Source organism: Pantherophis guttatus, chromosome 6 (genome assembly GCF_059756535.1).
Source record: "Pantherophis guttatus breed Tessera chromosome 6, ASM5975653v1, whole genome shotgun sequence".
Taxonomy (NCBI): domain Eukaryota; kingdom Metazoa; phylum Chordata; class Lepidosauria; order Squamata; family Colubridae; genus Pantherophis; species Pantherophis guttatus.
This window is the reverse complement of record NC_142068.1, coordinates 52,556,116-52,583,672: the sequence shown is the minus strand read 5'-3', so window position 1 is coordinate 52,583,672 and position 27,557 is coordinate 52,556,116. Positions and strand designations below refer to the sequence as shown.

The following is a 27,557-nucleotide window of genomic DNA, read 5'->3' as shown; positions in this document are numbered from 1 at the left end:
ATGCACATTGATGAATATGGTCTTCTCTAAGCAACATGTTTAAGGTGCTCATATCAATATCAATACAATATCACATCACTGCTGATGAGAAAGTTTAATGCCATTGCTTGCTAAAGAACAGAAATATGTCATCAGTATGTTCAAAGTGAGATTGCTATAAATTTGGAATAATGATAATTTAAAACTTTTCTGGCAGATACTTTCTTCTAAGTATTCTCTAACTAAAAAAAAAAAGTTATAACCAGTTATAATGAACATTTTGATACATTTAGCTTATCTAAATGGGAAGTTTTTAGCCCTTCACCGAGAACCTTTCTGTTTAACTCTAGGAAGAATAGAAAAAAATTCTTTAGATCTTCCTGTCTAAATTCAGAAATAATAAACTCTTGAAATGAAATGCCAATCTAAAACATAAGGGTTGTATTGTATGGTCTTGCATACAAATTTATAATGAGATGTTGCCTTAATAAACAATTTTTATTTCTTTGTGTTCTTTTCTTCTTTATTAAATCAACACTGTTTTCAGGATTATAGACTATGAAAGATAAGTTAAACCCAGTTCTTTGGAGACACTGACTGGATCTAGTCAGCAAATCAGAAATTATTTGATGGCTACGCCCATCTTCCAAATAAACTTGTTGGAATAAAAGACGATGGCACTGTATAAAAAAGACAACACGGCAACAGCATTTGTTAAAAAACAAACAAAGAATTCCATCTATTCAAACTTCTCAACAGGATTAATCTGCTTGATGCTTTACATAATACTAATGTGCCACACCAAAACCAAAATACACAAAACATCAATTTCTAGGAATGTGTCATTCCTAGAGGTGCACGTCAATATATGTACACGCTGCTTTACAAAAAAAAATCACAAGCAACCTAAAATGTACATTGATTAATATTTTATACCATGAAAGATAAACATTTGAAGTAAGAAATATCCTATAGTGGTTAAGGTGCTAGATTCTAACTGAAAAAAAAATCAGCTCAAGTTCATTTTTAGCCTTAGAAATGATTGGGTGACCCTGGGCTATTATCCCTCAAGCCAACTCATGTCTCAGAGAAGTTGCTGAAAGAAAGAGAGGAGAGGTTCTTTTATATAAAAACATAGAAAAGGGGTTTTAGAAAAGCCACAACTGGTAGTTACTAGAGGTCTTATCCACAGATAGGTTAAGGGGAAAATATTCTAAAGCCTCTGCTGATCACACATATTCTGTTCTTGATATTCCAAATCCTAACCTTCTCTGATTTAAGACAAATACTCTTATGCTGTTTACATTATCAGCTGGTTTTTATCACCATTGAAGAAGTGAAATATTGTACCATACTCTCTTAAATGTATTTATTATTATTCATGTAGCTCTGTACTTAATGTAAACAAAATAAATTTGAGCTAGCATAATATAGGAAAATCTAGGTTGAATTATGGGAGCACTGGTTAGACTAAACAAAATGTCTCAGCTCCCTCCCCCGCCCCCCAATATTGACCTACTATAGAGGCTGTTATGAGAGCCAATGTTGTTATAGTGGTTAAAACACCAGGCTAGAAACAAGGAAACTGAGTTCTATTCATGCCTTAGGCACGAAGTTAGCTCAGTGACTTTGGATAGGTCACTCAATCCTAGGAAGAAGGGAATGGCAAGCCACTTTTCCAAATGTTGCCAATAAAATAGCAGGGAGTTATTTAGGCCAGGAATGAAGATTGATTGGAAAGCACTCATTTATCAGCTAAGAACTATTGAGAGCCAGTCTGATGTGGTGATTAAGGCATCGGGCTAGAAACTGGATCAAGGACACCCAGTTGGGAGACTTAATCCTGTCTTGGGTATGAAGCCAGCTGGGCAATCTTGGTCCAGTCATTTTCTCTCAGCCATAAAAAGAACACAATGGCAAACTACTTTGGAAAAACTTTGCCAAGAAAGCTGCAGGGACTTGTCCAAATAGTTTCCAAATCAGACATGGTTGAACAGAAGGAAAAAAAGAAAGAACTATGACTGACATCATATATGTATCAGGTTTACGTTTAGAAAATTCTATGCAAATACAAAACAACAAATATTGTAATGATGAAAATAGAATGAAAAGACATATAAATTGAAGATTTATATCCATAGCTAAACTTGTATCTTTAATAATTCTGAGCATGAGGTTGGAAAGAAACGCCTTTGAACTAGAGATAGAGTGTCAAATGATGATGATGATGATAATGCTTTAGAGTTCTAAATTGTTTTTGCCTCAGGTGATCAACCCAGCATACATAGGACTCCCTCTTCCAATCTTTATCACCACAAACCATCCAGAAAAGTATAGTTTAAGTATGCTTTTTGTTACATATTTCTCCCCCCTAAAAACCCCTTCTGCTTTTTTGAACTCTTCAACATATTTGTTCTGCATGATTTTTTCATTCTCTATTATTCCGGGGGCAAGCAGTGCTTAAATAACTTTCTCACATGTAAAGCTTTATACTAAGTATTGATTAACCTTGGTTGGAAGTAACTATGAGGCATTTTTTAATAATCAGCCCAGCTGTTCTGAGAGCATCCAGAATATAACCTCAGGTAACCAGCATACAACACAGAGAATCTTTCTGCTAACAACATCTAGCAGTCTCAATACAGATACTAATTTTTCAGAAAGAAAACTTGATTTTTATTTCAGCAGGGAAGATAAGAAATTATGAACCAATTCAACATATTAAATTGTCTATGCAAAAGTTTAAATTTATATCTTTAAATATCTTAGCAATTTTAGACCTTTAATAAGAGATTAAAAAACTCTTTGGATATACCACCTTCCCTATCATTTAAATTTTCTAAAGGTAAAATTAAATTAAAAATAAGGGATTTTCAGTATACCTAATGATTGATATATCAGCCATAGTTTGTTTCATAATCAAAATATTTCCATGGCATACTTTTTTCCTCTCTCTATTACACACACATGAAAATAGATTAAATACAGCAACAGAAACTTAGTTTACTTCAGTTCTCATAAGTTTATAAACAAAATTGAATTAAAAGTTCATAAATGAACTTTTTTATGTCTCATAAAAATAGAACTAGAGTAGATTAGTGAATGGAAAATCCCATATTCTGATGAATACACTAGTAAGTGTTACATTTAAAAAAATAGCTTACCAAAAGTATTGAGAGACAATATCCAAAGAACTTGGTGTTCTAATTAATGAGTCCTAAGCATGGTGGAAAATACCCTAGAACCATCATTAATACTGATTGTATTGACAAGCAATTATCTAACATTGGGTTAGGCATAACATGTATTGAAATAGAAAGTATATGATATTCAACCACAGTTAAAAAATGGAAAAAGTAGATGGGGAGAATATGAGGTACCGTATTTTTCGGAGTATAAGATGCACTCCCCCCCACCAAAGTAGGTGGAAATGTCTGTGTGTCTTATATAGTGAATGTTGCTGAAGCCCCACCCACCTGCCAGCCCCCATCCTTCGGCCTTTTTCAGCCTCTGCACGCCCCATTTTAGATCCATTCCAGGCTGCAGAGATTGCCACAGCACATTGCTGCCGATCGCCACCTCTGCATGTCACATTTTTGGTCCCCATGCATTGCATTTTCGGCCTCCACGCACCCCATTTTTGGCCCCTGCACATTGCATTTTTGGCCGGTTCTAGGTGGTGGGGATTGGTGGTGGTGGATGAATGCCGATGGATGCTGGTAGGCAGAGGCAGAATTTTTTTTTCTTGTTTTCCTCCCCAAAAACTAATGTGCACCTTATACTCCAGAGCATCTTATACTCCGAAAAATATGGTATGTCATTTTCAGATAAAGACTGAAGAAAATTTAAAAACAAATGTGTTGAATTTTTGGTCTTTTTTATGTTGTTCTTCGACTTGTTGAATAAGGTTTATTGATGTGTAATTTTAGATGCATTTTTCCTGTTTGATTGTAAATACTCTTTAATTAAAAAGGCAAACCGATAGGCAGGTAGACAAGCAAACACAAATATGTTTTTCTACTAACACCAACTGTCTGATGAGTCCTGTTCAGTTACTTTTTTTTTCTTTAAATACTACATATATAGAGGAGGAACGTTCAGTTTGGCTTCTTTGTTTCTAGTCTTCTTAAGAATAGTTAAAGAAAAATATTATATAGCCTAAAAAAGAAATGAGTATAAAAATAGGTAACTCTTTAGAGGATAAAACCAGTAAGGTTCACACCCATCTGTGGGTGATGAATAAACATCATAAAAGTAAATAGCACTCTAAAATAAATGTCTCCTGGAAAATCCTATGAACAACCTACTTTTGTTGTCTTTTGGAAAGTCTTTCAGAATAAATTGCAGGTAGTGTTAACTATGATTTCAGAAAATAGCCTCCTATTAATCTTTATGTTAAACATTTTAAACCAACTTGAATGAGAGTAGTTGTTGAAAAAATAATAAATAGCTTTCTTTGTGCTATTGTAGTATTCTAATTTCCTCCATATATTTTAAAACTATTATTTCTTTGGTTACAAGAATTTCTCTGAATTCTGAAGGTTGTATTGCTTTAATTTTCCACTCTTAAAAATATATTAGCATTCCATAAGTGGAAATTCATAAAATGAGATTGCTGAATGAACAAAATAAAAATAATTTTCAGAACCATCTTTTCTTTTTCATATTGCATCTTTTTCATGATTTGGCAAAAACATGTAAACAAAAATATTTTAGTAATTCACAGGGAGTGACCTTCAAAATTTATAAAATAGGCAACTTAAAATGTAATTATTATATATAGGTAAGCATAGGATTGGGTTAGAGTGGTTAGAGTTAAGCACTACAGGCTACTTCAGCTGACTACTAGCTGCAGTTTGGCAGTTCAAATCTCATCGGCTAAAGGTTGACTCAGCCTTCCATGGTCAGTAAAATGAGGACAGCATATTGTTGGGGGCAATATGCTGACTTTGTAAACTTAGAGAGGGCTGTAAAAACACTATGAAGCTGTATATAAGTCTAAGTGCTATAGTGCTGTAACAATTATATATGGTACAGCTGATAAATATATTCTAGGTAGGTGTACCAAACAACATGCCTGCTAGACAATGTTTTATATAAATTACCTTACCTTACTTTACCTTACCTTACAGGCCTGGTGGCTCAGCAGAATAAAAGCATTGTGATTAACACCAGCTGTCTGCAATTACTGTAAGTTTGAATCTCACCAGGCTCAAGGTTGACTCAGCTTTCCATCCTTTCAAAGGTAGGTGAAATGAGGACCCAGATTCTGGGGGCAATAAGCTGACTTTGTATAAATATACAAAAGTATGAAGGCTATTGCTTAACGCATTGTAAACCGCCCTGAGTCTCCGGAGAAGGGCGGCATATAAATCAAATTTTTTTTAAAAAATGTTTAACTAGGTTGCCTATTTTTAATAAAAAATTCTTTTATGTTAAAACATAATCTTTGATATTTGTAAGTAAGTAATATTTTGTGAGTGACCTCCTCGTCTTGATTTTTTGGTAACCCCCCTCCTGCAACAGTATTTTAAAAAGAGGTTTAACTGTCCTGATGCAGAAAACAAAAAGTTTCAAATTAATGCTCAAGACAAATTAGAAAAAGAAAAAACCAACCTTTCTTGCACAACTCTGTCAATAGGCAATATATAGCAAATTAAAAAAACCCATTGAAGTTCTTTTTATACACACTTTTTAATAATATTGGCTTAATATTTATTAAGCTTAATATTTATTAAGCCGCCACAAGGTTCATCATACCAGCACAGCTGATGTCCTGCTGCTTACGGCTGCGCCGGTATGTCAAACCTCGCGGTGGTGCTGCCATTCGTGTGTGCAACAGCACAACAAGCCTTGCAGAGTCCTGCTCCAAGAGGCAGAGGCAGCGCGATGAGTCTCACAAAGACTCATTTCTGGTAGAGTTTGGGTGAGAGAAAGCAAGACTTCTGCTGCCTCTGTTGCTTTCCTTGTGTGCAGCTAAAAGTTCACAAAAGGCAGGAAAGTGAAATGCTGAGTGGGGCGGGGGTGGGGAGGCCATCAGAGGAGCCCCACGCAGCCCCTGCCTGCTTAAGCTTTGCCTTTGCCAGGGTGGCGGGCGCTAGAAGGGTACTGTCCCGAAGTCTTCCCACCGCTTGGCTTGGGGTGGATGGTGCCTGGCAGGCCCGGGTGTGGTGGGCGGGCAGGCAGGTGGAGCGGAGAAGAGAAACAGTGCAGAGGAAACTCTTTCAAACAGTGTTGCCTGCAATTTTTGTTATTTCCCTCCGTCATTTCTCTTTTTCTCTTTCACACACACAGACATTTGATCGCTTGAAAGGGACAGACTGGGCTTTCCTTCTATCGTAAGCATGTGCTTCCCACAATCTTCTACAATTGCCTGTCCTTTTCTCAAGCAGCAGCAGCTGGGTAGAGACGGGGTGGTGACGGAGTCGATTCCGACAAGCCGCATGGTTTTCTGCTTCGTTGTAGCAGCAGCCTAAGCAACCTGAAGCTCCAGGCCTGGCAGAGTACAAACCATGGTCGCTGCCTGTTCCATAGCCACAAGGTGAGCTGCAGAACAGAGGAGCCTATGGCTACAAGGTTGCCTGGTGGCAGGGGCAGGGCTGGGGCTAGCAAGAGTGTGCTGGAAATATCTCCAGGAAACTGGAGAGACAGAACTCCTGGCCCTCACTGGATCAGCTGATTCGTGGGCCATGATTAAAGGGCTGAGCAGTCATGAGGTGACCAGGGAACGGAAGGGCTGCCTCCTGTGCTGGCCATGCCCATCCCCTTCACTAGGGCCTATTTTTGGGGTAGGGTGTATATTAGTTCCACCCCACAAAAAATTGGGCTAGGCCTTACTTTTTGAATAGGTCATATTTTGGGGGAAAACTCAGTACTAATCCTAGTGTTAATATACGTTTATATCAAGACATAGTCCTTCATTATTTGGTTATTCAAAATCTCAGTACTCAATTCTAGTACCAATTATCCTTTTATTTAATGATAACTAATAGTACCATCTTTCAAGCTCAAATCTTTCCATCTAACTATTGCTTTATATAAAGGTATGTATTCTTATTTCTACCTCTAGTCTGGTTTTTAATCAGGCTATCATTATATTAGGGGGAAAAAGGAAAAATCCTTTCTATCCATCACCTCTTGTCCGTTTTAATACTTCAATTCTTATTCATTTTTATCTTGCCTCCCATACTCCTCTCTTGGATCTTTGTCTCTATCAGCATCTGTGTCTTCACCATTCAATCTGAATATTTCACCCATCTCTATCCTCCTAAGCTGTCAGGTCTCCAGAGTGTCCACCCACACCCTATCTTCCTTTCAAAAGTATCTTCCAGATTATCCGATTCCATTTTTAAATCTCTTAAGGTACTTTCCCCTTGGTTTATTTCATCAATCATTATTATCTTTATTGTCTTCTCCTTCTCACCTTCTTGCTTTAATTGCTGGTTTTTCAGTTCTATCTTTTCTTCCATTCTTTCTGCTGTCTCCTCTTTTTCCTGGACTCTTTGATCTTCATTATCACTTGTAGGATATTTTCTATTTTCCCATTTATGCCTTGCAATAGGTTATCTCTCTGTGATTCTTTGTCATAGTGTCCCTAATGATTTGAAATATCAACACCATTTCTTTTAAAATCTCACTCATTTTACCCTGGTGGAGCATCTTGGTTTATTTTAGTAATTCCTGCTCTTACTCAATTGTCCAAAAACAATATATTCAAGTTCAATGTTGCTCCTCAGAAAGTTCAATAATTATAGTTCTTTACATCTCAGGATTATTAATCAGTTCCATTTAAATAGTCCAGGCAGCTTTCCACAGATCAAAAGTCACTTTACTTTACTTAAGAGTCTTCTTTATTCTCACAATAGAGTCTCCAGCAAGTATAAAATAAATAGTTATAGAACAGTAAGTATCACCACAGTCCTCCAGATAAATGTTATTTATTCTCAGGCTTGTAGGGGTATGGTATATTTTCCATTCACCAGTAGATGGTGCCCTCAGCTTAGGTTTCAGAGTTGTTTCAAGTCTGATAAATTGATTAATCCAATTTTAGTTCAATTTATGGGAACAAAGTTGGCTGTTCAAGTAGATAGTTCTAGCATTTTATAATACCTATCCAAAACAACGCCTACCCAGTTTAAAAATCTAATCTTTTATGTTTTAAAAGGTCTTTAGTTTTTTTCCCCTTAGTTCCTTTCTCTCGGGTCTAGAATTTTTCTCTCTATGGTTGTTCGCTACTTTACGAAATAGTTCTAAGAGTCTCTTTTCCTGGATTTTTTTTTCTTTTAAAGTCTAAATAAAAAAGAATCTTCTCGACCAGCTCCAGTCACTGTTCATCTACACCACTCCTGCACATTTCTTTGTTGCTTTGGCTGTCCCAGCTTCAGGGCAGCCATGATGGCTGCGTCTTCTCCTCATAGTGGATGAGAGGGAAGAAACGCTGGGTCAAGCAGGAGAGTTGCAGCTCTCTGCAACCTGCAGGGTGCCCTCTTTTCTTCACCACCCCTACAGGGTAGCTTTAGCTACTTTCAGAGCCCTCCAACGGGGAGAACTCGGCATGGGGGCGCAGAGACTGCAACGTCAGCCGGAAGTCCCCAAGTTGAGAGAAAATTTTGTTTTTTCTCTGCTATATGGAGATAACATATCTAGGATTCCTATATGTCTCAGAAGAGCATTGAGAGCCCTTATGCAATTTTGCACAGAAAATAAATTGGAAATTAACTATCAGAAAATTGGAATTATGAATTTGGCCAGGAGACTCAAAAGCCATGCCTGTCATATAATAGGCAATCAACTGCATATGTTACCAGATATTTGGTGCTGATGAAAAATATTACCGCAGATGTTTTATGGTACATAATTGGTCCACACCCTCAGCATGTCCAGTCTAAAGTTTAAAAATTGGCATTCTTTGGCCAAAGAGGTTACAGAAAAAATGCTTTAAAAAAAAAGCCTCTGATGATCATGCGGCTCAGCTGGGCATGGGGGGGGAGGGCAGGGATTTTTGCTACTGGTTCTCCAAACCACCAGCATCACTATTGGATCAGGTGATTCGGTCCAAACTGGGAGCATTATAAGGCAAGGACATTTATTATTTCCAATCTCAAATAAGTCTTTATGAGAACTCTTCAAAAGTTGTAATTTAGGCAGTTCACACTGTTATTTTAATGTATGAATGCAACCTGACCTAAAAGAAATATCTTTCCATTTAAAGGACAGCTTCTTGTTAACTACTGATACATTTATTCAATGTAATTGTCCTTCATTTGCTGTGATATTCATTCACTCATGCTGTCTTATTTTTCATAGTTAAATCAACGAGGTAAAAAACTAGTAACAGAATATTCATTTTTATTTTTTATTACAGTTACTTTCTAATCCTCTCTAAGAAGAAAGGGGTGGATATCTTTCAATCTAATATATTAATAAATGTTTTCTACTGTGTGATAATCATTAATATTATAAACCAATTTATTTTACAAGATTTCCATAGAGAAACAGAAGTAATGATTCTGACAGATAAGTCAATTTTAATCAGCTCTTAGATCTCATAATTTTTCTTCATTGAGCAATATGTTAATACAACATATTACATTATTTTAATTACATATTCAAATAGAACATTGTTGGTCAAGTATTGTTCAATATTCAAATATAGTATATACACATAAACATGCACACATTTCTAAGAATTCTGCTCATTATTCCTTTTTTTCTCTCTCTCCCTATTACACACGTATTATACTATATATTATACTATACCTACCAACAAACTGTATTCATTGCTATACCTTTTTTCACAAGCTGTATATCTAAAAATAAAGTATAAACATCACTAGAATAAATCCCCAGCAGCCAACACAGTAAAGGCAACAAGAGGCAAGAATCTATCTCACAGTTTTAAGATCTTATCCCTCTAAGCCATCATGTTAACTAAACCTCTGTTTTTGTTCACTAAGGAGCTAACTTCAAATTTAAAACAAACACAAACTGAAACACCCTTTAAGCAAAAATAAGGTTGCTTCTTTATTACACACAGACTTTTCATATGATACTTGAAAATAGATATTTATATAAATTTTAAATTCACAATGTAAAAGTATGGAAATATTAAATATAGAAATTATTTACTAGAGAAAATGTCAACTCAAAATACAAAATTTAAGTCAAGCAAGACATATGGCATTATGTTTTTTAGCATTAGTTGATTTATCATAATATAAGTTAATTCATTTTAGTATAAAAATTATATTAAGGAAAGTCTTTTAACACTGGATGCTTTCTTAACCAGCTAACTTTGAGATATCAGCTTTTCGTAATTGTAGATAGTGCTAGAATAGCCTAATCTGCTACTGTAGGACATTTCTGACCACTGTAGCTAAAGTATCTCTCCTACCATTTAATATTTTCTCCTTTCTTCTGGTTTTTACTACTACCATGCAGATTAACCTTCAGAGACATTGGCTTCCCTTGCAGAAAAGTATAGAACTCACTGGGTTACCAATGCTAATAAGGACATACTTTACTCTGGAGATCCCTCAATCTTTTGTGATCTATATTAGAAAACTTTTCTTTTCTCCCTTCTTTTCCTCATTATTATTATTATTATTATTATTATTATTATTATTATTATTATTATTAATTTGATTTATATGCTGTCCTTCTCCGGAGACTCAGGGCGGCTTACAATGTGCTAAGCAATAGTGCCACATACTTCATTCCCAGGCACTACCCTGTACAGGGATGACTCTCATCCTGTGATTCTAGCAGATCTGAATGGCCTAAGGTTGAGGCAGTTGGCAAATTGGGTCTGGACTGGTTGGGACTTGTTCAGTATCAATTGTTCCTTCCCCAGCTGCAGTGAACTTGATTGTCTCCTGGCTTCTGCCCTAACTGCCCTTTACTGTTGCTGTCTACTGCCAGCTGCTTTACCTGATGAGCTATGCTTCTTCCATGTTTGAGCTCTCTGTTACTTCTTTGTTACCACGGTCTGATTCCTGCCACCAGTCTAGATTCCACACATACATTGTCAGCTGTTTGGACTCTATTCCATTTAGCTGAGCTCCCTGGAATTACACAGCCCAGTGCTGACATCCTAATGTTTGGAATCTTTGGTGACATCCTCTGATATTCTACAGTGCTGGAGCTCTGCTACAAAACCAGCAAATGTTTCCTTGATATAAGAAGTTGTCCTGTATATCCCAGAAATATTATTGGAATTTCTAAGTATTAATGATTAGGAAATTAGGATGACTCCTTCCTCAATATTTTAAAAACCTTCTAAGAAGAAATGCAAAAGGCTGTGAGAAATTACATTTTTCATTCACTATTATTGTATTGTTTCTTAAATATTGTTCAAAATATACATGGGAAAAACAGAGAGGTCTATGTGGTAAACAGAACCTATTTTACAGCTAGGTTTTTTTTAAAGGAAAAATAAACCTTTCTGTTTTAATAATAACATTTTAAACTGCTATAGGCAAGTCTACAATATGTTCCATACCACAATCTTCAAAGTCATCAATCATACGCAATCTAGAACATCTGAGACAAAATGTGTTAATAACATGCCATTAAAATGCAAATCTTTCCAGGTGTATTAATCATTTACTAGACTTAAATGAAGGGTAAAAACAGATATATAGATACAGATATAGATGGTATGTAGATATAGATTATATACATATAGATTTATATATCTGAATACACAAAACACACACACACACACACACGTGCATACATACATGCACACACAACACCATTAGTAGCCATTTATCCTGCCTTTTTAAAATGATATGCAGTACCTCATGAAATTGCCAATAATTTCTAACAGGAATGGTCTTAGCATTACTACCTATATTGACTAGAAGTAAAGTATTTTGAGATACCTTTATTTGCTTTTTTCCTGAAATAAGACAGTGATTTGAACCTATTTTAGGTACCCCTCAAAAGTTTCAAAATAATACCAACATCTGCCACTAAAGTACATGTTTTTAAAAATCCTTGAGAAGGCAATAGAGATATCATACATCCCCCAATTAATAAAAGCTGGTTATCATATTTGCTGTAGCTAATATTTTTAAAAGTTGAACTTTTGCATGATCTGTTACTCATTTGAATGAACATGCACCTGATAGTAGGCATATTTTAAGAATCCACATCATGAGTCAACCAAGGAACTGTGGCTATCTCCCTTCAGAGCCCAGGAACCAGCAGTACAGCATGAGCTGACATGGAGCTACATTATTATAATCACAGGAGATAAAGAATATAAAAGTAGAAGGCAAATCAGTTACACAAACAATTTCCTTGTGTCATAGGAGGCCTTTTAAAAGTTACTTGTAGATGACTAGTCAGTTTGGTGTCGTAGTTAAGGCATCAGAGAGGAAACTGTGACACTGTAAGTTCTAGAACTGCCTTAGCCACAAAGCCAGATGGGTGACTCTGAGCCAGTCATTTTCTCTCAGCCCTAGGAAGAAGGCAATGACAAACTGCTTCTGAAAAATGTTGCCAGGAAAATTGCAGGGACTTGTTCAGTCAGTATCTGAGGATCATACATGATTGAATGAAAAAAAAAGTCATCGAGGAGGCTCTGATTCAAAGTATGTAATCATTGAAAAACTTGTATGGTAGATTTGGTATATCACTGCTATTAACTTGCTAGACCACTGCTATTAATTAATTCTAATTGTTAAAAAGTAACCAATATGCCTTATTTCCCAGTTATCACTTTTTCCTTTAATAAGAAAACAGATGTTGGTCCTACCTGATACACCCATTTTCTGTAGGAGAGGAGAGACTTCAGGCATGGGATTCACTGTCTTCTAGCTCTACAGACCGAGTTCAAACTGAAGAGATGCCCACTCTGCTGACGCTCCCAGTTTCAACGTTGTTGTCACGAGGTTTCAGGATGCAGCACCTGTAATGACACCCCAAAGAAACCCCGGACCAGACCCCTCTTAGGGTGGGGCTGGAGTCTCTTCTCCCCTACAGAAAATGGGTGTATCAGGTAGGACCAATACCCGTTTTCCTGATAGGGGACTCGAGACTCCAGGCATGGGACTTACCAAAACTGGCAGTCCTCAGGGGTGGGTTCCTGTCTGGTCCTGCTCACCGGGTGTCTCCAGTACTCGCTGAAGGACTCTCCTGCCGAAGGTGGCCTCCACCGAGGTAAAAGAATCCAGCCGCTAATGCCGGATAAATGGCAACGGAGGTCGCTGCCCAACAAATCTCCTCCACCAATGCCTGTGTCGCCCAGGCTGCCATAGTAGTAGCACTCCTGGTAGAATGTGCGTAATCGCCCTGGGTCTTAGTAAGGATTGTACATCAAAAATGACACAAAAAGTGCTTCTGTTTTCCAGAATGTCTTTGTTCTCTTTATATAGATATGCAAGGCTCTCCGTACATCCAGAGTGTGCCATACTCATTCTCTGGAGTGAGACGGATTAAGCAAATATCCAGCAAAATAAAGTCCTGTGCCCGATGAAACCAGGAGTTGATTTTGGGCATAAGGCAGAGTCAAGCCGTAACACAACTCGATCAGTGTGAAAAATACATAATTCCTCACGGAGAGTGTGGCAAGCTCCGATATTCTCCTGGCCGATGTTATGGCCACGAGAAAAACCACCTTATATGTTAAAAAAATCAGGTGGGCAGTCCTGAGTAGATCAAAAGGAGCTTTGGTGAGTGCCTGTAACACTTTAGCGAGATCCCAAGAAGGATACTGATGAATCATCATAGGCCTTAAATTGGTGGCTCCCCTGAGAAATCTCCGCACCTCTGGGTGCTGTGCTACCGAGTCACTCACCCCACAGGACAAAACTGAAGCCAATGCCGCTACCTGCCTGCAGAGAGCCACCGGGGCTAACCCTCTCTCCAGACCATCTTGAAGAAAGTCCAACAGTTGGGGAACTGAGACCCTGGTGGCCTCAATGGTCCGTTTGGTGCACCATTCACAAAAAATATGCCAGATGGCATCATAAATCTGCATCATGGATGGTTGCCTGGCAGCCTGTATCATCCGTATAATGTTTGTATCCGTACAAGTCTGGCCCTGAGCAAGCCCCCAGTGCTGCCAAGATCTTTGTAAACACTCTGGGCACTGATGCTAGACCAAACGGGAGGGCCCAGTAGTGGAGATATTTGCTGTTGTAGCAAAATCTCAGGTACTGCCTGTGATGTGGGGAGATTGGGACATGTAAGTATGCTTCTGAGGTCGATGAAGATCAAGATGTCTCCCTTCCAGACATTCTCCAAGATTGATTGTAGAGAATGCACCTTGAACCTCCAATACCTCAGATATTTGTTCAGGCCCTTGAGGTTGAGAATCAGTCACACACACACACACACACACCGAGGTCTTTTGGATTACGAATAACATGGAATAATATCTGTGTCCCTGTTGTTCTTCTGGGATGGATTCCATAGCCCTTATTTCCAGCAAATGTTGAATGGCGGTGTCCATGAGCCTTTTTTTGGCCGTGTCCCGTGATTTGGGACAACAGATAAAAAAACCTCGGGGGGCATACGAGAAATTCCATGGAGAGACCGGATGTTATGGTCTCCCTTACCCACCTGTCAGTAGTCATTTGATCCCATTGGTCCGCGAACAGACCTAGTTGGCCACCAATGGGAGCCCTGTCCCTGGAGTCAGCGGGGGTGGCAAAAGGAATGATTCTCCCCCCCGAAATGGCTGCTAATTAGGGGGACACGCTCTGTTTCTGTCTGCGAACCCCTGTCCTGTCTGATAGTACTGTCCTGGCTGATAACCCTGTTCCTGGGCGAACCCCTTCTGGGACCGGTTGAAACTTGACCCCCCCATAGGGACGAAAATAAGGTCTTTGGAAGGGTGCTGAGGAATGGTTATCAAACTGCCGTGATAGAGCCAGCAAAACCTTTCTTCTTGTCCCTAGCTTCTATCACGATTGGGTCCAAGGATGCACCAAATAACCTGGACTCTTTGAATGGGGCAGATGCCAGTCTCCACTTTCGTTTGGAGTCTGCCTGCCATTGCCGGAGCCAAAGTAGGTATCTGGCCGTAACAGCTGAGGCAATGGCATGTGCTCCAAACTTAGCCAAAGTCAATGTGGCATCCGTAGTAAATTCTGCGGCAGCCACCACTTTATTAAAGTCTTGATGCGTCCTAACATCACTGGCTGGCACCGTCTCCTACATCTGCTTTAGCCAAAGTAGAGATGCTCTAGTAAAAAAGGATGCCGCTGTGGCCGTCTTAATCCTCTAGGCAGCTGCCTGGCATGCCTTATGGAGCACTAGGTTTAGTTTTCACTCCTCTGGCTTCAACTCCTCCTCCGCCTCTGCTAATGCCGCTGATGGGGATGCTAAGGCAATCACTGGCTCATCAACCTCCGGGACCTGTAGGAGCTCGGTGAGATCAGGGGCCGTGTTATAAAACTTCCTATCATATGAGGTTGTGTTTGGATATGCTCCTGGGGAAGTCTTCTGTCTTTGGATCATATCCAAAAATAATTGGGGTGCCGGAATAGTCTCCATTTCGGTAGTGGGCTCAGAAAGGAGCAACTCAGCAGGATCCTGCTCTGCCCTTGGCCCTTCCAGTGGCAGCCGTGCGCAGCCTCGTAGAGCTCTTCGCCTTGAAGAGCAGGGCCTTGAACAAGTGAGGCCTGAACAACCACTTGAAGACGGGTTGGTCTGGTATCAGGCCCTTCTCCTCCGACAACTCCTGGTCCAACTGACATTCCTCCATGGACAAGGAATCCCCAGTTGGTGCTTGCCATCTTCAAAGCTGTGCTGCACCGCTTCAAAGTTCCATTTCTGGACCATTGATGGCATGTCCACCTCACCACCTCATGGCTGGCGGTCCATCGCCGCAGTCAGAATGAGAGAGTCTGCTGAAGAAGGCTTTGCCCCCCTGCTTGACTCTCCCCCTAGGGGTAGTGGTGATAATGACCCAGAGGGCCTGAAGCTAGTGGAGGGGCCTGGGTCGGCCAACAACTCAAGATCCATGTCAACAGTCTCCACTGTCTGGGTAGTGCTGGTTCTGACTTTGGGCCCTAATCCCCCCTGGGGACTAAGATGTCTACACTTCTCAGCGGCTTTAACACCTTTCTTTGCTTGCTTCTCTAATGCTTTCTGTAGCTGCTTTTCAGCTCTTTCCTGGGCCTTAGACAGCCTCCTGATGGATATCTCCTTGGCCTTTGGCTTAGCTGCCTCCTCCTTGTTCCCACTCTTAGACTTATTATAACAGCATCTGAATCCATGCCCAATAGCTCTGTGGGAGTGAGAGCCCTCATCCGGCTCCATAGGGTCATTAAATAAGGTGTCAGAGGCCATCTAAATATCTGAAATGTCACAAAATGTCACCTGTTCAAGGAAACCCTGTCCAGCAATCCTGCTGGAAAGTCAGTATACATCACCAGTCCTGTGCAGCTGATGTTGCAATGCTGTGAGCCCACGCTCTTCTGGGTCTGCAGCCCCTACCTGCAGTCCGCCTCGCAATCTGCGTAGTATCCCACCAGCTGCCGCTGCTGCGATCCGACTCTAAGCGGGTGCAACCCGAACCAATGCCAGCCTTTGATGCCTGAGGCCTTCTGGCAAGCTGCGCTGAATGGGCCTTCCAAATGCAAGAGCAGGTTCGGGCCTCTGGCCCTTCATGCTCTGTGAGAAAATGGTGTGCACTGTCAAGGAGGTATGCCCCTGACGCATCTAGTCCATCTGCGCCAATTTCCCTGTGACCCTGTGAAATCCTCTTGTAGGCCTAATAGCGGGGTCGGACCCAGGGCCCTTCACGCTGCCTCCTGAGGGCTGCCGCCATACCTGAGGGCTGGAAACCAAGCCCTTCTGACAGCCAGTTGCTTCAAGCCACAAAAACAAAAACTGCTGGCAATTGTTTTAGCTGTTGCAAAATGACTGCCGCAGGCGGTAGCCTTCCAACCACTCAGATGGCCTCTTCGCATCAAACACTATGGTGCCAAAACTACCGCAGGTGCAAGCTCTTCGCACCGCCCAGCCAAAAGAAAGGAGAACGGGACAGCTCGCCAATGGCAGCCGCAGTCTGTTGCTCCAACAGCTCCGACTGCTCTCCATGCAAGCCTCACGTGAACACAATCTGCAGTGGGCTTGAGCCTTCAGTTCTTCATGCTGTCTGGCCAAATTGAATCTCAAGTTGTGGTGGCTGGGAACCAATGCCCGCCAAATGGTGGCCGCCACCAGCCGCTTCCAATTGTTCGAACAGTGTTGTGCGGTAATCCAAAACGCGGCTAAAATCACAGCAACCTCAAGCCTATGGCTCCTCCACTGCCCTGAATAATCGCAAAATTAGTCGCCGTGTCAATATCTATCTAATATCTTCCTTCCAAACAGATAACACTCTCAATAAGTCTTTTATTTTCTTTTTTTTTTTGCGTATTTTTTTTTAATTTTATAAACAAACAAACATACAATAAGTAATCAATTCTTCAATGTAGCATCTAGGTACATCTTTTATGGCTTATTATTATTATTCCTCTGATCTTCTTAATATACTGCTCAAAAAAATAAAGGGAATACAAGCAGAAGACATCCGAGATCTGAATGACTGAAATAGCCTTATTAAATACTTTGTTCTTTACATACAGTAGTTTATACACTGCTCAAACAACTAAAGGGGACACAAAACTACTATATATAACGAACAAAGTATTTAATAAGGCTATTTCATTCATTCAGATCTCGGATGTCTTCTGCTTGTGTTCCCTTTATTTTTTTTGACATTTATTTGTTATAACATTCGCCCCACATTATTCATTTATTTATAACATTCTCCCCATATTTCTTGCTTACTATTAATACATTTATCTATCTTCCTTCTCCCCTTTCTTCTTAACTCATTTCATTACATTACCCTATATATCTATCTATCTTCTCTAACCAATGATAAAATTGCCCCCATATCTTAAAGTATTCCAATTCCACTCTTTCTTTAATTGTCAAAAGTCAATCTATTCATTTCTGCACAATCCAATATTTCTTAATTACTTCTCCCTCTGTAGGGATTTTCTCTGCTTTCCATCTTTGCGCAAATACTATCATCGCCGCAGTTATTACATGTATAATCAAGTATATATTTTCTTTACTGATTTTCTCTGGTAGGATATCCAATAGGAACAGCTCAGGTTTTAATTCTATATGCTGTTGTAGCAGTTTTTCTGACCATGTTTTAATTCTAGTCCAATAATTTCCACCACATATGATAATATGATCCTGATATCTGATGACATTTCCAACATTTAGCTGATTTATCTTTAAACATTTTAGCCAATTTTTCAGGTGGCATATGCCACCTTTAAAACATTTTATATTGGTTCTCTTTATATACTGTGGACATTGTTAATTTGTAATTCCTTTCCCATAGCTGCTGCCATTTATCTAGCTCAATTGAATATCCAAATTTTTTTGCCCAGGCTATCATTGTTTCTTTTACCTGTTCTTTTTCTATTTCAATACTAAGTAAGTAATTATATATTTTTAAATATATTTTATCATCTGTTCCTGTGAGTATCCTATCCAGATCTGTCATTTCTAAATAAAAACCATATAATTTTGCATCTTTTTCATATCTTGTTTGTATTTGCATATGTGTATACCAATCCATCTCTCAATAAGACTCTCAATAAGTCTTAATGAGCTCAAGACTTAGTTGAAACTGGGAGCATATGCAGAAACTGGGAGCATATGTCTCTTCAGTTTGAACTCACTCTGTAGAGCTAGAAGACAGAGTGGAATCCCATGCCTGGAGTCTCGAGTCCCCTATCAGGAAAACATTAATAAATAAAACTAACATAGTTAAAATGACATTAACAATATACATTTGGAAATGCACATGCTGGAGAACAATAAAAAAGAAGGTAGGAGTGTGGAGCTATTCAGACTGTTTCAGACAGAATATAGACATTCTCATTTCATCTTTGATTTAAGGAGATATTTATTTCTTTTTAAGTCAAATGTGTATATTCTTGGACCAATGTGGCTACTGTGCAAGCCTGGAAAAAGCAACAGCTTCTTTATAGAGGCTGTTGAGTGCAACATACACATTCACTATATCTCTGAAGCACACTTTTTGTTTCAAATTCTAATTATTGCATATTGCTAATCCATACTATTTCCTTAAATATTGTTAACTTCATTCTGGGTATGCCAAACTTTAAAATAATTTTATATTTATATTTTCTCCAAATACTAAGAAATATCTGACACACAGTTATGCATCCTGTAGTATACAAAGGCAACTGTTTTCATCTATGAATACAAAAGTGGATACCGTGACTAAATATCTGGCAAGTGGATCCATACCTGTATCACTTTCATAAATTAAATAAATGTGTAAGTTTTATATATTCGTTTCATAACAGTTAACTTAAGCTGGAAACATAATACTTGAAACTCAGAGTTTTCTTCATGTAATTGCCATGCTAGGTTTATCTATTGAAAATATTTGCATCCCATCTTTTTGTCCATTATAAATGCAGTGGACATCAAATATGAAAAGGCCACCAAATCTTACAATTCTGAATAGGAAAGAAGTATTTGGGCCAAACACTTTGTCTCAATAACTCAATATCTCTCTCTCTCTCTTTTTTTTTAAATTTGATTTATATGCCGTCCTTCTCTGGAGACTCAGGGCGGCTTACAATGCGTTAAGCAATAGCCTTCATACTTTTGTATATTTATACAAAGTCAGCTTATTGCCCCCACAAACTGGGTCCTCAATTTACCTACCTTAGAAAGGATGGAAGGCTGAGTCAACCTTGAGCCTGGGGACATTCGAACTTGCAATAATTGCAGGCAGTTGAATGTTAATAACAGGCTATTAGTCTGCTGCGCCACCAGGTTCATCTTTTGATCTGGTTTTATATAATTTATTATTCAAATCATATTTAAAGCCATTTAAAAGTTACAGTTACAAATAACTACCCTTAAGAAATTCAGAAAATAATAGTTTAATAACTAATGAGGTAAACTTTTTGGGTATCTCCATCTTTATGTGATATTTGGGAATTTGAATTAATCAACAAGAAGTTTAAAATATATCATAATCACTGTGTGGTTGTGGTACTATCCACTTTTGTCTTATAAGAAGGGACTGATTAAATTTAGACTATATAATTTTTAACATTTTTATTTATACATAAATATGTCCCACTTTTGCATGGAAATATCTGTGTAATCTAACTGTATTTCCTTTTTCTGTTATCTAAAAACATAGTTACCTCTTCAGTACCCTAAATTCTCTACAGTCTATTCCCTAGCTACAACTATTGTATCTGTTTTATGGAATCTGTAGCTGAATTCAAGATAAATGACCACTTCAAGATCTCTGGGATGCAGGTTGATCTTTCATTAGTTTCATACTGAGTCAGCAAATCCACTTTAATTCTAGGATAGCAGCTATCTTTATCATTTGTTTGGCAGGACAGCCTCAACTCTAAGGCAGCATCTGGTTTTCTAGGATATCCTGTTTTTGTTACCCAATTTTCCAGCTGATTTGAGAGAGGCACAAGAAAGTCAAGTGACTTGACCAAGGTCATGTAGTGTCAGTAGCTTGGAACAGATTGTCACCCATGATCCTCCTAGCTTTCAATCCAGATGGCCTCTACAATGTTGTTGTGCAGCAGAGACAAATTATCTTGTCATATAAATCTTAAAATAATATCAAACATTTTCACTGTATTTGTACATAGGATGTGAATCCTAGGCTTTTGAAAAATTGTACAAAGTTGTTAAATTAAACATATTAGATAATTACCTGTTTATTAAGCATTTTCAGTAGCCTTTCTATAAATTAGAAATTTATCAACTGCATGGACATTTATGTCACTAATATTGTCATTGTTAATAAAGGAATCTTTAGCAAAGAAGTTACAGTTAGCTTTATGAGACTAATTCCCAAGTTGATGAGATAGTAGCCTTAAAGTTTCAATCTTCCCCCTAAATAAATTCATAATTTTAAATCAAAGCAAAATGAAATGGACAGTTGAAGAAAAATATCTAATATTCATTGTAATACTTACTGGACCTCAAGCTTACCTCCTATTTCGATAGTAATATAATATTTATCTAAAAATATGTACAAAATAGATTATTACTACTTTACATTTTTTCATAACTGGCTTACAAATAGGCAACCAACTGTAACAATGAATCATCACAATAAAGGGTGATAAAGGTTAATAGAGAATACAGCATGTTCAGTAGCAAGAAAGGTAAAAGATTGCTTGTCCCAGAACAGATTCTATAGGGAACTACCAAAATCTGCAAGATTCTGTGCTAGGATCAAGAGATTGTGAGTAACCTGAAAGACAAAGACCAGGCTTTGGCTCAACTGTCCCTCAATTAAGTCAGTTTTGAGCTCCATGGGTCTTGGAACTGGAGAGATTTCATTCTTGATTCTGAGAGGGTTGCACTGTGCCATTTGAATTCAGTAAAATTGGGAGTCATCTTAGACTCATAGCTTCTGCTGTTACAGCTTGTAGAAGTTATGGCTAGGAAGTCCTTTGCAAAACATGTTGTGTGACATTTGCTTCTGTTAGTGGATTGGGGACCCTTGATCATAATCACTCACATTTCAGTTACCTCACAATTGGATTACTGCAATGTGCTCTACATACCTCTATCTTTGAAGACCACCTGGAACCTTCATTTGATCCAGAATGCAGTAGTGCAGAAATTATGGGTCTTCTTGCTATGTATGTGTGACAACTCTACTCTGCAAGCTACAGTGGTTCTCAAGAAGCTTCTAGTGCAAATGGATATAATTATTATAAAGTCCTACATGGTATAGGACAATAACAGGGTAACCTGCTTCTGAAGATAATAACTGACCATCTTAATGCTTCATCAGGGAAAGTAAACTGCAGGCCACCCATTGTGGAATTTTGTACATTCTTAGTGATAACTCTTCCTTCTAGAATGATTACTTGATATATGGTTGGTTCTGACTCTGAAGGCCTTTAGAAAGATACTCAGGACTTGGCTGTATCCTAGGGCTTGGAGTAGAGTCCCAATCAGATGAATTACAGTGCATTTTCATTTTGGTTGTAACTTAATTGCTTCAGTTGATTTTTAATGTTATATGTTATTTTCCTTTGTATTTTGTGTTAGTTATTAGTTATTTATGATTTCTGAACACCACAAAATTTGATGTAAAAAAGACTTCTATTGTTTGAATTGGAAGGCCAAATAAATGTTATAAATAAATAAATAGGCAATGGTTTTGCAATCCAAGTCAGTCTTTTTTGTATGTGAGTTAATACTGCAGATGCATGCAAAAAGGATGAGCCTTGAATTGTGGCCTCACACCTACATCTTGCGTATATTAACACTGCAGTTATTTAACATCTATAGAAGCTATAGGCAGTGTAATTCATCATCATGGACTGAGGTATCCTCAATATGCTGATGATATCCAACTCTACATTTCTGCCCTGGGAGACAGTCAACATAGTGGAAATCACTCATGCCCTTGTCATCTCATAGTTGGACTACTGAAATTTATTATATTGTTGGCTATTCTTAAAGAAATTTGGAAATTTAAATTTGTATAGCATGGAGCTGTCTGAATAGTTGTGGGCCTATCGAAATCCAACCATGTAGTACTGCATACAAAGGGTTAGCTACATACGCGGATTATGAATCAAACCACATATATATTTGTATATGTATATATAAATAAAATTTCCTATTCACTTTTTATAGTGCACTTAGAAGATTCAGGATTCAAATTGTTTGATCTATATTCACTGATTATTATTTTTTTAAGAAAACCTCACATTTTTGAAAAAGAAAAATTCTTTACACAATTCTTTTCTAAGTTTGAAAGTATAAAGAAGTATTGGCTAAGTAAACAGATCATGATGCACGTACCTTCATAGTACATGTCACCTTCAGTACTTTCCTGTTATATCATTTTATGATCTTTTGATTTGCACAAAAATGCCCTTTGTTGTTTTTTCCCCAATTATAATTGAAATATTCATGTAGTGGCACTTAAATGAAAAGTTTTAATACCAATGTAAGAAATGATTTTAAAAATCATGCAGTCTTTCCAGTAGGTATCATTTTAGTCACATGCTAATTTGTTTTGCCAAAGTTGTGACATACTGTATTTTTCGGAGTATAAGACACACCTTTTTCCCCCTTAAAAGGGGGTGAAAATTTAAGTGCGTCTTATATACCGAATGTAGACCCGCCCACCCACTGTCCCCCACCCTTTGGCCTCTGCCTCGCAGCAGTTACCTCCTTGCAAGCAAACAGCAAGTAAAAATAGGTCCTTTCAGCTTCAGCACAGCCTAATTAGCACGTTGATCGGATATGCTTCCCAAGTCTCAGCTGATTTGCTCTCAGCTGTTTTGCGCAGGACTCTGCTGCTTGCTGCAAAGAGGTAAATTGCTGGAGCAGATTTTTTTCCGTTGTACTAATCAAGCTATGCTAAAAACGAAACTGAAAGTAAAGCAGGCTGTTTGCTGTTTGCTGCAATGAGGCAAAATTGCTCAGAGGCAGAGGCAGAGGCAGAAGCAGATTTTTTTTTCTTCTTTTCCTCACCAAAAAGGTAGGTGCGTCTTATAATCCGGTGCGTCTTATATTCCGAAAAATACAGTATATTGCCTCCTTCCTTTCTTGCCACACTGTTGCAGCAGCATAAGAGATTATTGCAGAAAAGCTAATAGAGATGCAGTCCCAGATTTGGACTTTGCTTGTTTTTGTAAACCAAAATATACATGTATCCAACCATTACAGAAACTTCATAGCATACTCTGGAAAGCGCCAGCATTCTGTTGCATAGACAACAGACAGAAAATGGTACTAGGAAAGATAAGGATATGGCAGCAGAAACTATAGGGACAGTCAAAAATTGAGATCAATAAATTCATTTGCGTTGTGAGAAAGCTGGCTCTAATGTTATAGTCTGGCAAGGATAAATGCCTATTTTTTTAAAAAAAATACAGTTGAACAGTTGTTATAATGTATGGTTGTATTGAGTGTATTGAAAAGTATCCATGTATTGTATTTGACTGATATAATATTAAACCAAATTGGTGGACAACTTACACAATTCTCTATTTTGCCCATTCATTGTGTTCATGGAATATGTTAACAACTTAATTGTTCAATTTGTTCTAAATATACCATTTATTTTAAGAGAATTATACAAGATTTATATTTCACATTATGAATCCTATCCATTGCTTTAAAATTTATTACAGGAATATTTAAATTTTGCTCAAGATGTTGAACTGTACAATTCCGGTTAGAATATTCCTTGGGAAAAGCACTGTCTACTTAAATCTGTAATTACTATTATTATTATTTATGAAATTTATTTGCCACCCATCTCGCTACAAGGTGATTATTGTAGGAAAACATTACAAAATTATTTTTTGACTAACAATTATGATTTTTTTAAAAAAAATACAGTTGAAAGTTGCTATGTTTTGACTCATGTTCTACAGTACTGTGCACAATTGTTCAGCTACCACTGCTTTGTTGTTTTAGCAAAATTTTAATGATCATCCATAATTATTTTTCGAACTTGAATGCCATATTTTGAATATCCAGTTTGTTTGTTTGTTGATTTTCCTTTGAGAGTGGCCTTGCTGATGTAAAAGTATGATTTTATGTATGTCAAATTCTGTTATCTTTGGCATTTTGACTGGAATGATGTGACTGAAAGTTGATCGTTTTAGCAAGCTTCCAATGATTTATACTGATACAACATGTGTCTGTACTGTATAAAATGCTCAAGCATGTCATGCACAAACATGGTCTGATAACCCTTTTTGCACAACAGTCATTTTGGCATGAAATAGCAGGACACATAGAGGTGTTAGCAATGGAAGTATTTAGGGTTCCATTCCATTTAGATTTACGGGAGCCAGGTGTCTGCTGTTGCTCAAGTGTAAGCGTAAGTTATACCATTGTTTTTTCTGCTGAGTACTGTTTTTGAATACTGCATACAAATTTCCTGTATTTTCTGGTTGCATTCTATTAAGGAGACCGAGAAATAATTATACCATTGGTACAAATCTAACGGTGGCCTAAGACTTTTACACTGTATGAAAGGAAAAAAAGCATTACTTTCTTCTTCCTGTTTTAAGTAATCAATTCCATCTTCCTCCTGCTGCCCCACCTATCATTGGATTTACACTGTTTTGATTCCTTTCAAACACAGATTTGTTACAAACATCTGGATTGGTGTAATACTCTGGATTGGTATAATTTTCACACTGACAAGGTCCATAAGTCTCTATAAATCTCACACCATTGGAGTACTATAAAAATGACTTAATGTACATTAAATGAACAATAGCATTTTTATTACCTAAATAGTTATATGTATTCTGCCCTTGGACAAGGAGGAAATGACCAAAAAGTCATGATTTATCATAAAGGTAGAACAAGAAGTGGGAGAGAAGGATATCTACTATCTTGAATTCCTGGACGACATATAGCTAGAATAAATATATGTAATAATCAATATTTCCATTTATCCCCATGTAACCGACAGAGTCAACTTTTAGAATGCCTTTAAACTGTATTGCTAGTCTATTTTAGTACATCATGGCAAACAATGACCATGTGGCAAATCTTAAAGAAATGTTTATATTCTTCCACAGAACAACAAAACACCAAGGAGTATACTGAAACCATGCTGATATTTTATTTCCTATCTGCTTCCTTCATCCTATGCTGCTATTGCTATTAGCAAGAATTACCACAGGAAAACTCCAGTCAAGCTAGAAACAATCTGCAAAGACAGTTGAATGAAGTAAGAAAATGAGAGCGACAGAGAGAACAAAAATAGTTAACAGTGGGGCTGTTGCTTTTCCCCAAGCGCAGCAAACTGAGCCTAATTGAGGCTGACGCATGACAGACTTGTGTGTACAATATTGCCCAGGCACTGACTGAAGCTGCTGACAGAGGGTAAATGGTGCATGGCAGCTGGTCTTGCCCTGGCCTGGCATGGCAACATCAACGCACACTGCCTGTCAGGAGTTATCATGAGGGCTAATGAAGGGCAGCCCATATTTTTAAAATTCTCCTCACTTAGTTTTGGTTCAGACTTTAACACCATGAAGGCTTCTCAACCTTGTAGTGCTTGGTTAAGGATATGTGACACTTATTTAAAAATTAATATGTTCTAATCAATTTAAAGTTAGACAAATAAAAAATTGTAGCTCTGTGAGCATGCATGTATTAGAGAACAATGTAAGGCACTTATGTCTGGGCTGGGAGAGAAGCTACGAATAGTGAATTAAACCGGCTGTGGATAAGAAATGCATAGGAAAGTTATTTATTAATTGCAGAGAAAAAGGAAATATTTAAAGTCAATCAAAGACATACTGAGATAGACAGTTCTGTACTACTGGAAGATCTTCATTCAAATAGCTCATCAGAATCTGATCCATTCATTTATATAAGCTACTCCACTCAACAGTGAACCTTTTATATAATCAAAATATTATAACTCATTTTTTTACTGCTAAAGACTGCTAAAGTTGGGGCAGATTGTGATGAGGAAAACTTAACTGAATAGGGGAGAGAATTTAAATATTTTAATACATAAGGCATCCAACTCAAACTCATTGATACATTCTCTGGAGATAGCACTGGAACTAATGTAAATAAACTGCATAACAATAATATCCAGTGTTGTAGAAACTTATTGACAAACCACCACACCCACCCCCCCAAAAAATTCAGAGTAGAAGCAGTATCTTTTATATAATACCAATGAATCAATTTCATTCAAGATTTTTGTTTGCTCAAATCTTGAGTAAACACTGTGATTAAAAGAATGAAATGTTTGTAAGTTTTTCAGCATGTAAAATTGTATATATTCTGTAGAGAATTCCTACATTATCAGAGAACATTCTTTTGGAGAGTGGGGAGGCCTTCACTGGTGATATTGGAGTGGACCAATACATTTCCAAAGCAGATATTCTTCTATAAGATTGTGCTATGCTGGATTTTTCTTACCTGGCATAGGATAGCCTTCCCAACTCAATATAATCACAAACAGGCAAAATTAAAATTCTTCCTGATCAAATGTTACCTTATTTGTAGGTAACATTTATTGTTCAGTATTCAGTATTATTCAGTATTTATTCAAATGACTGTACAATATGATATTGATATGTTTTTCCACTGAACATCTGACCAAAAATTCATTATAATGCAAATTAAAATCAAAATATTACAATTTGTTGTTCCCTTTGTTTTTCTGCCTTTCATGATACACAATATAATGCTAAAGGGGAAAAGACATACTGAAATGAATGTCTAGTCCATGCTTTCAACAACACGGCAAGGCCTAATAATTCTTTAGCTTCCAATTATCACAAGAAATTGGCCACTTAATCAAATGGACTCAGATATAAATACAAGGAGGTCATAGTTCATATCTGTGAAATTTACATCAGAAACACTGTGATTCTTTTGCTGCATCATATCACATATATGTGCTAATTGTAATTGTACTAATGGCCAATGCTTAAAAACAGATATATTTCATTTTCAAACAAGCTACAAAATAAAATCTTCATATATTATTCACATAAATTTTCCAAATC

The 27,557-nt window shown here is 37.6% G+C and overlaps 1 protein-coding gene, 1 long non-coding RNA gene and 1 pseudogene across 5 annotated transcripts in view; 1 reads left to right on the top strand and 2 right to left on the bottom strand.

Annotated features, from left to right (window-relative positions):
* VTI1A (vesicle transport through interaction with t-SNAREs 1A) overlaps positions 1-27,557 on the bottom strand; it is a 227,356-nt gene that overhangs the window by 83,438 nt on the left and 116,361 nt on the right. The window lies entirely within an intron of this gene.
* On the top strand, positions 12,401-27,187 carry LOC117678713 (uncharacterized). The gene is made up of 2 exons (XR_015728652.1): positions 12,401-12,578; positions 25,602-27,187. It is a non-coding gene; the product is annotated as an uncharacterized LOC117678713 (long non-coding RNA).
* Positions 14,578-16,219, bottom strand: LOC148113116 (uncharacterized; annotated as a pseudogene).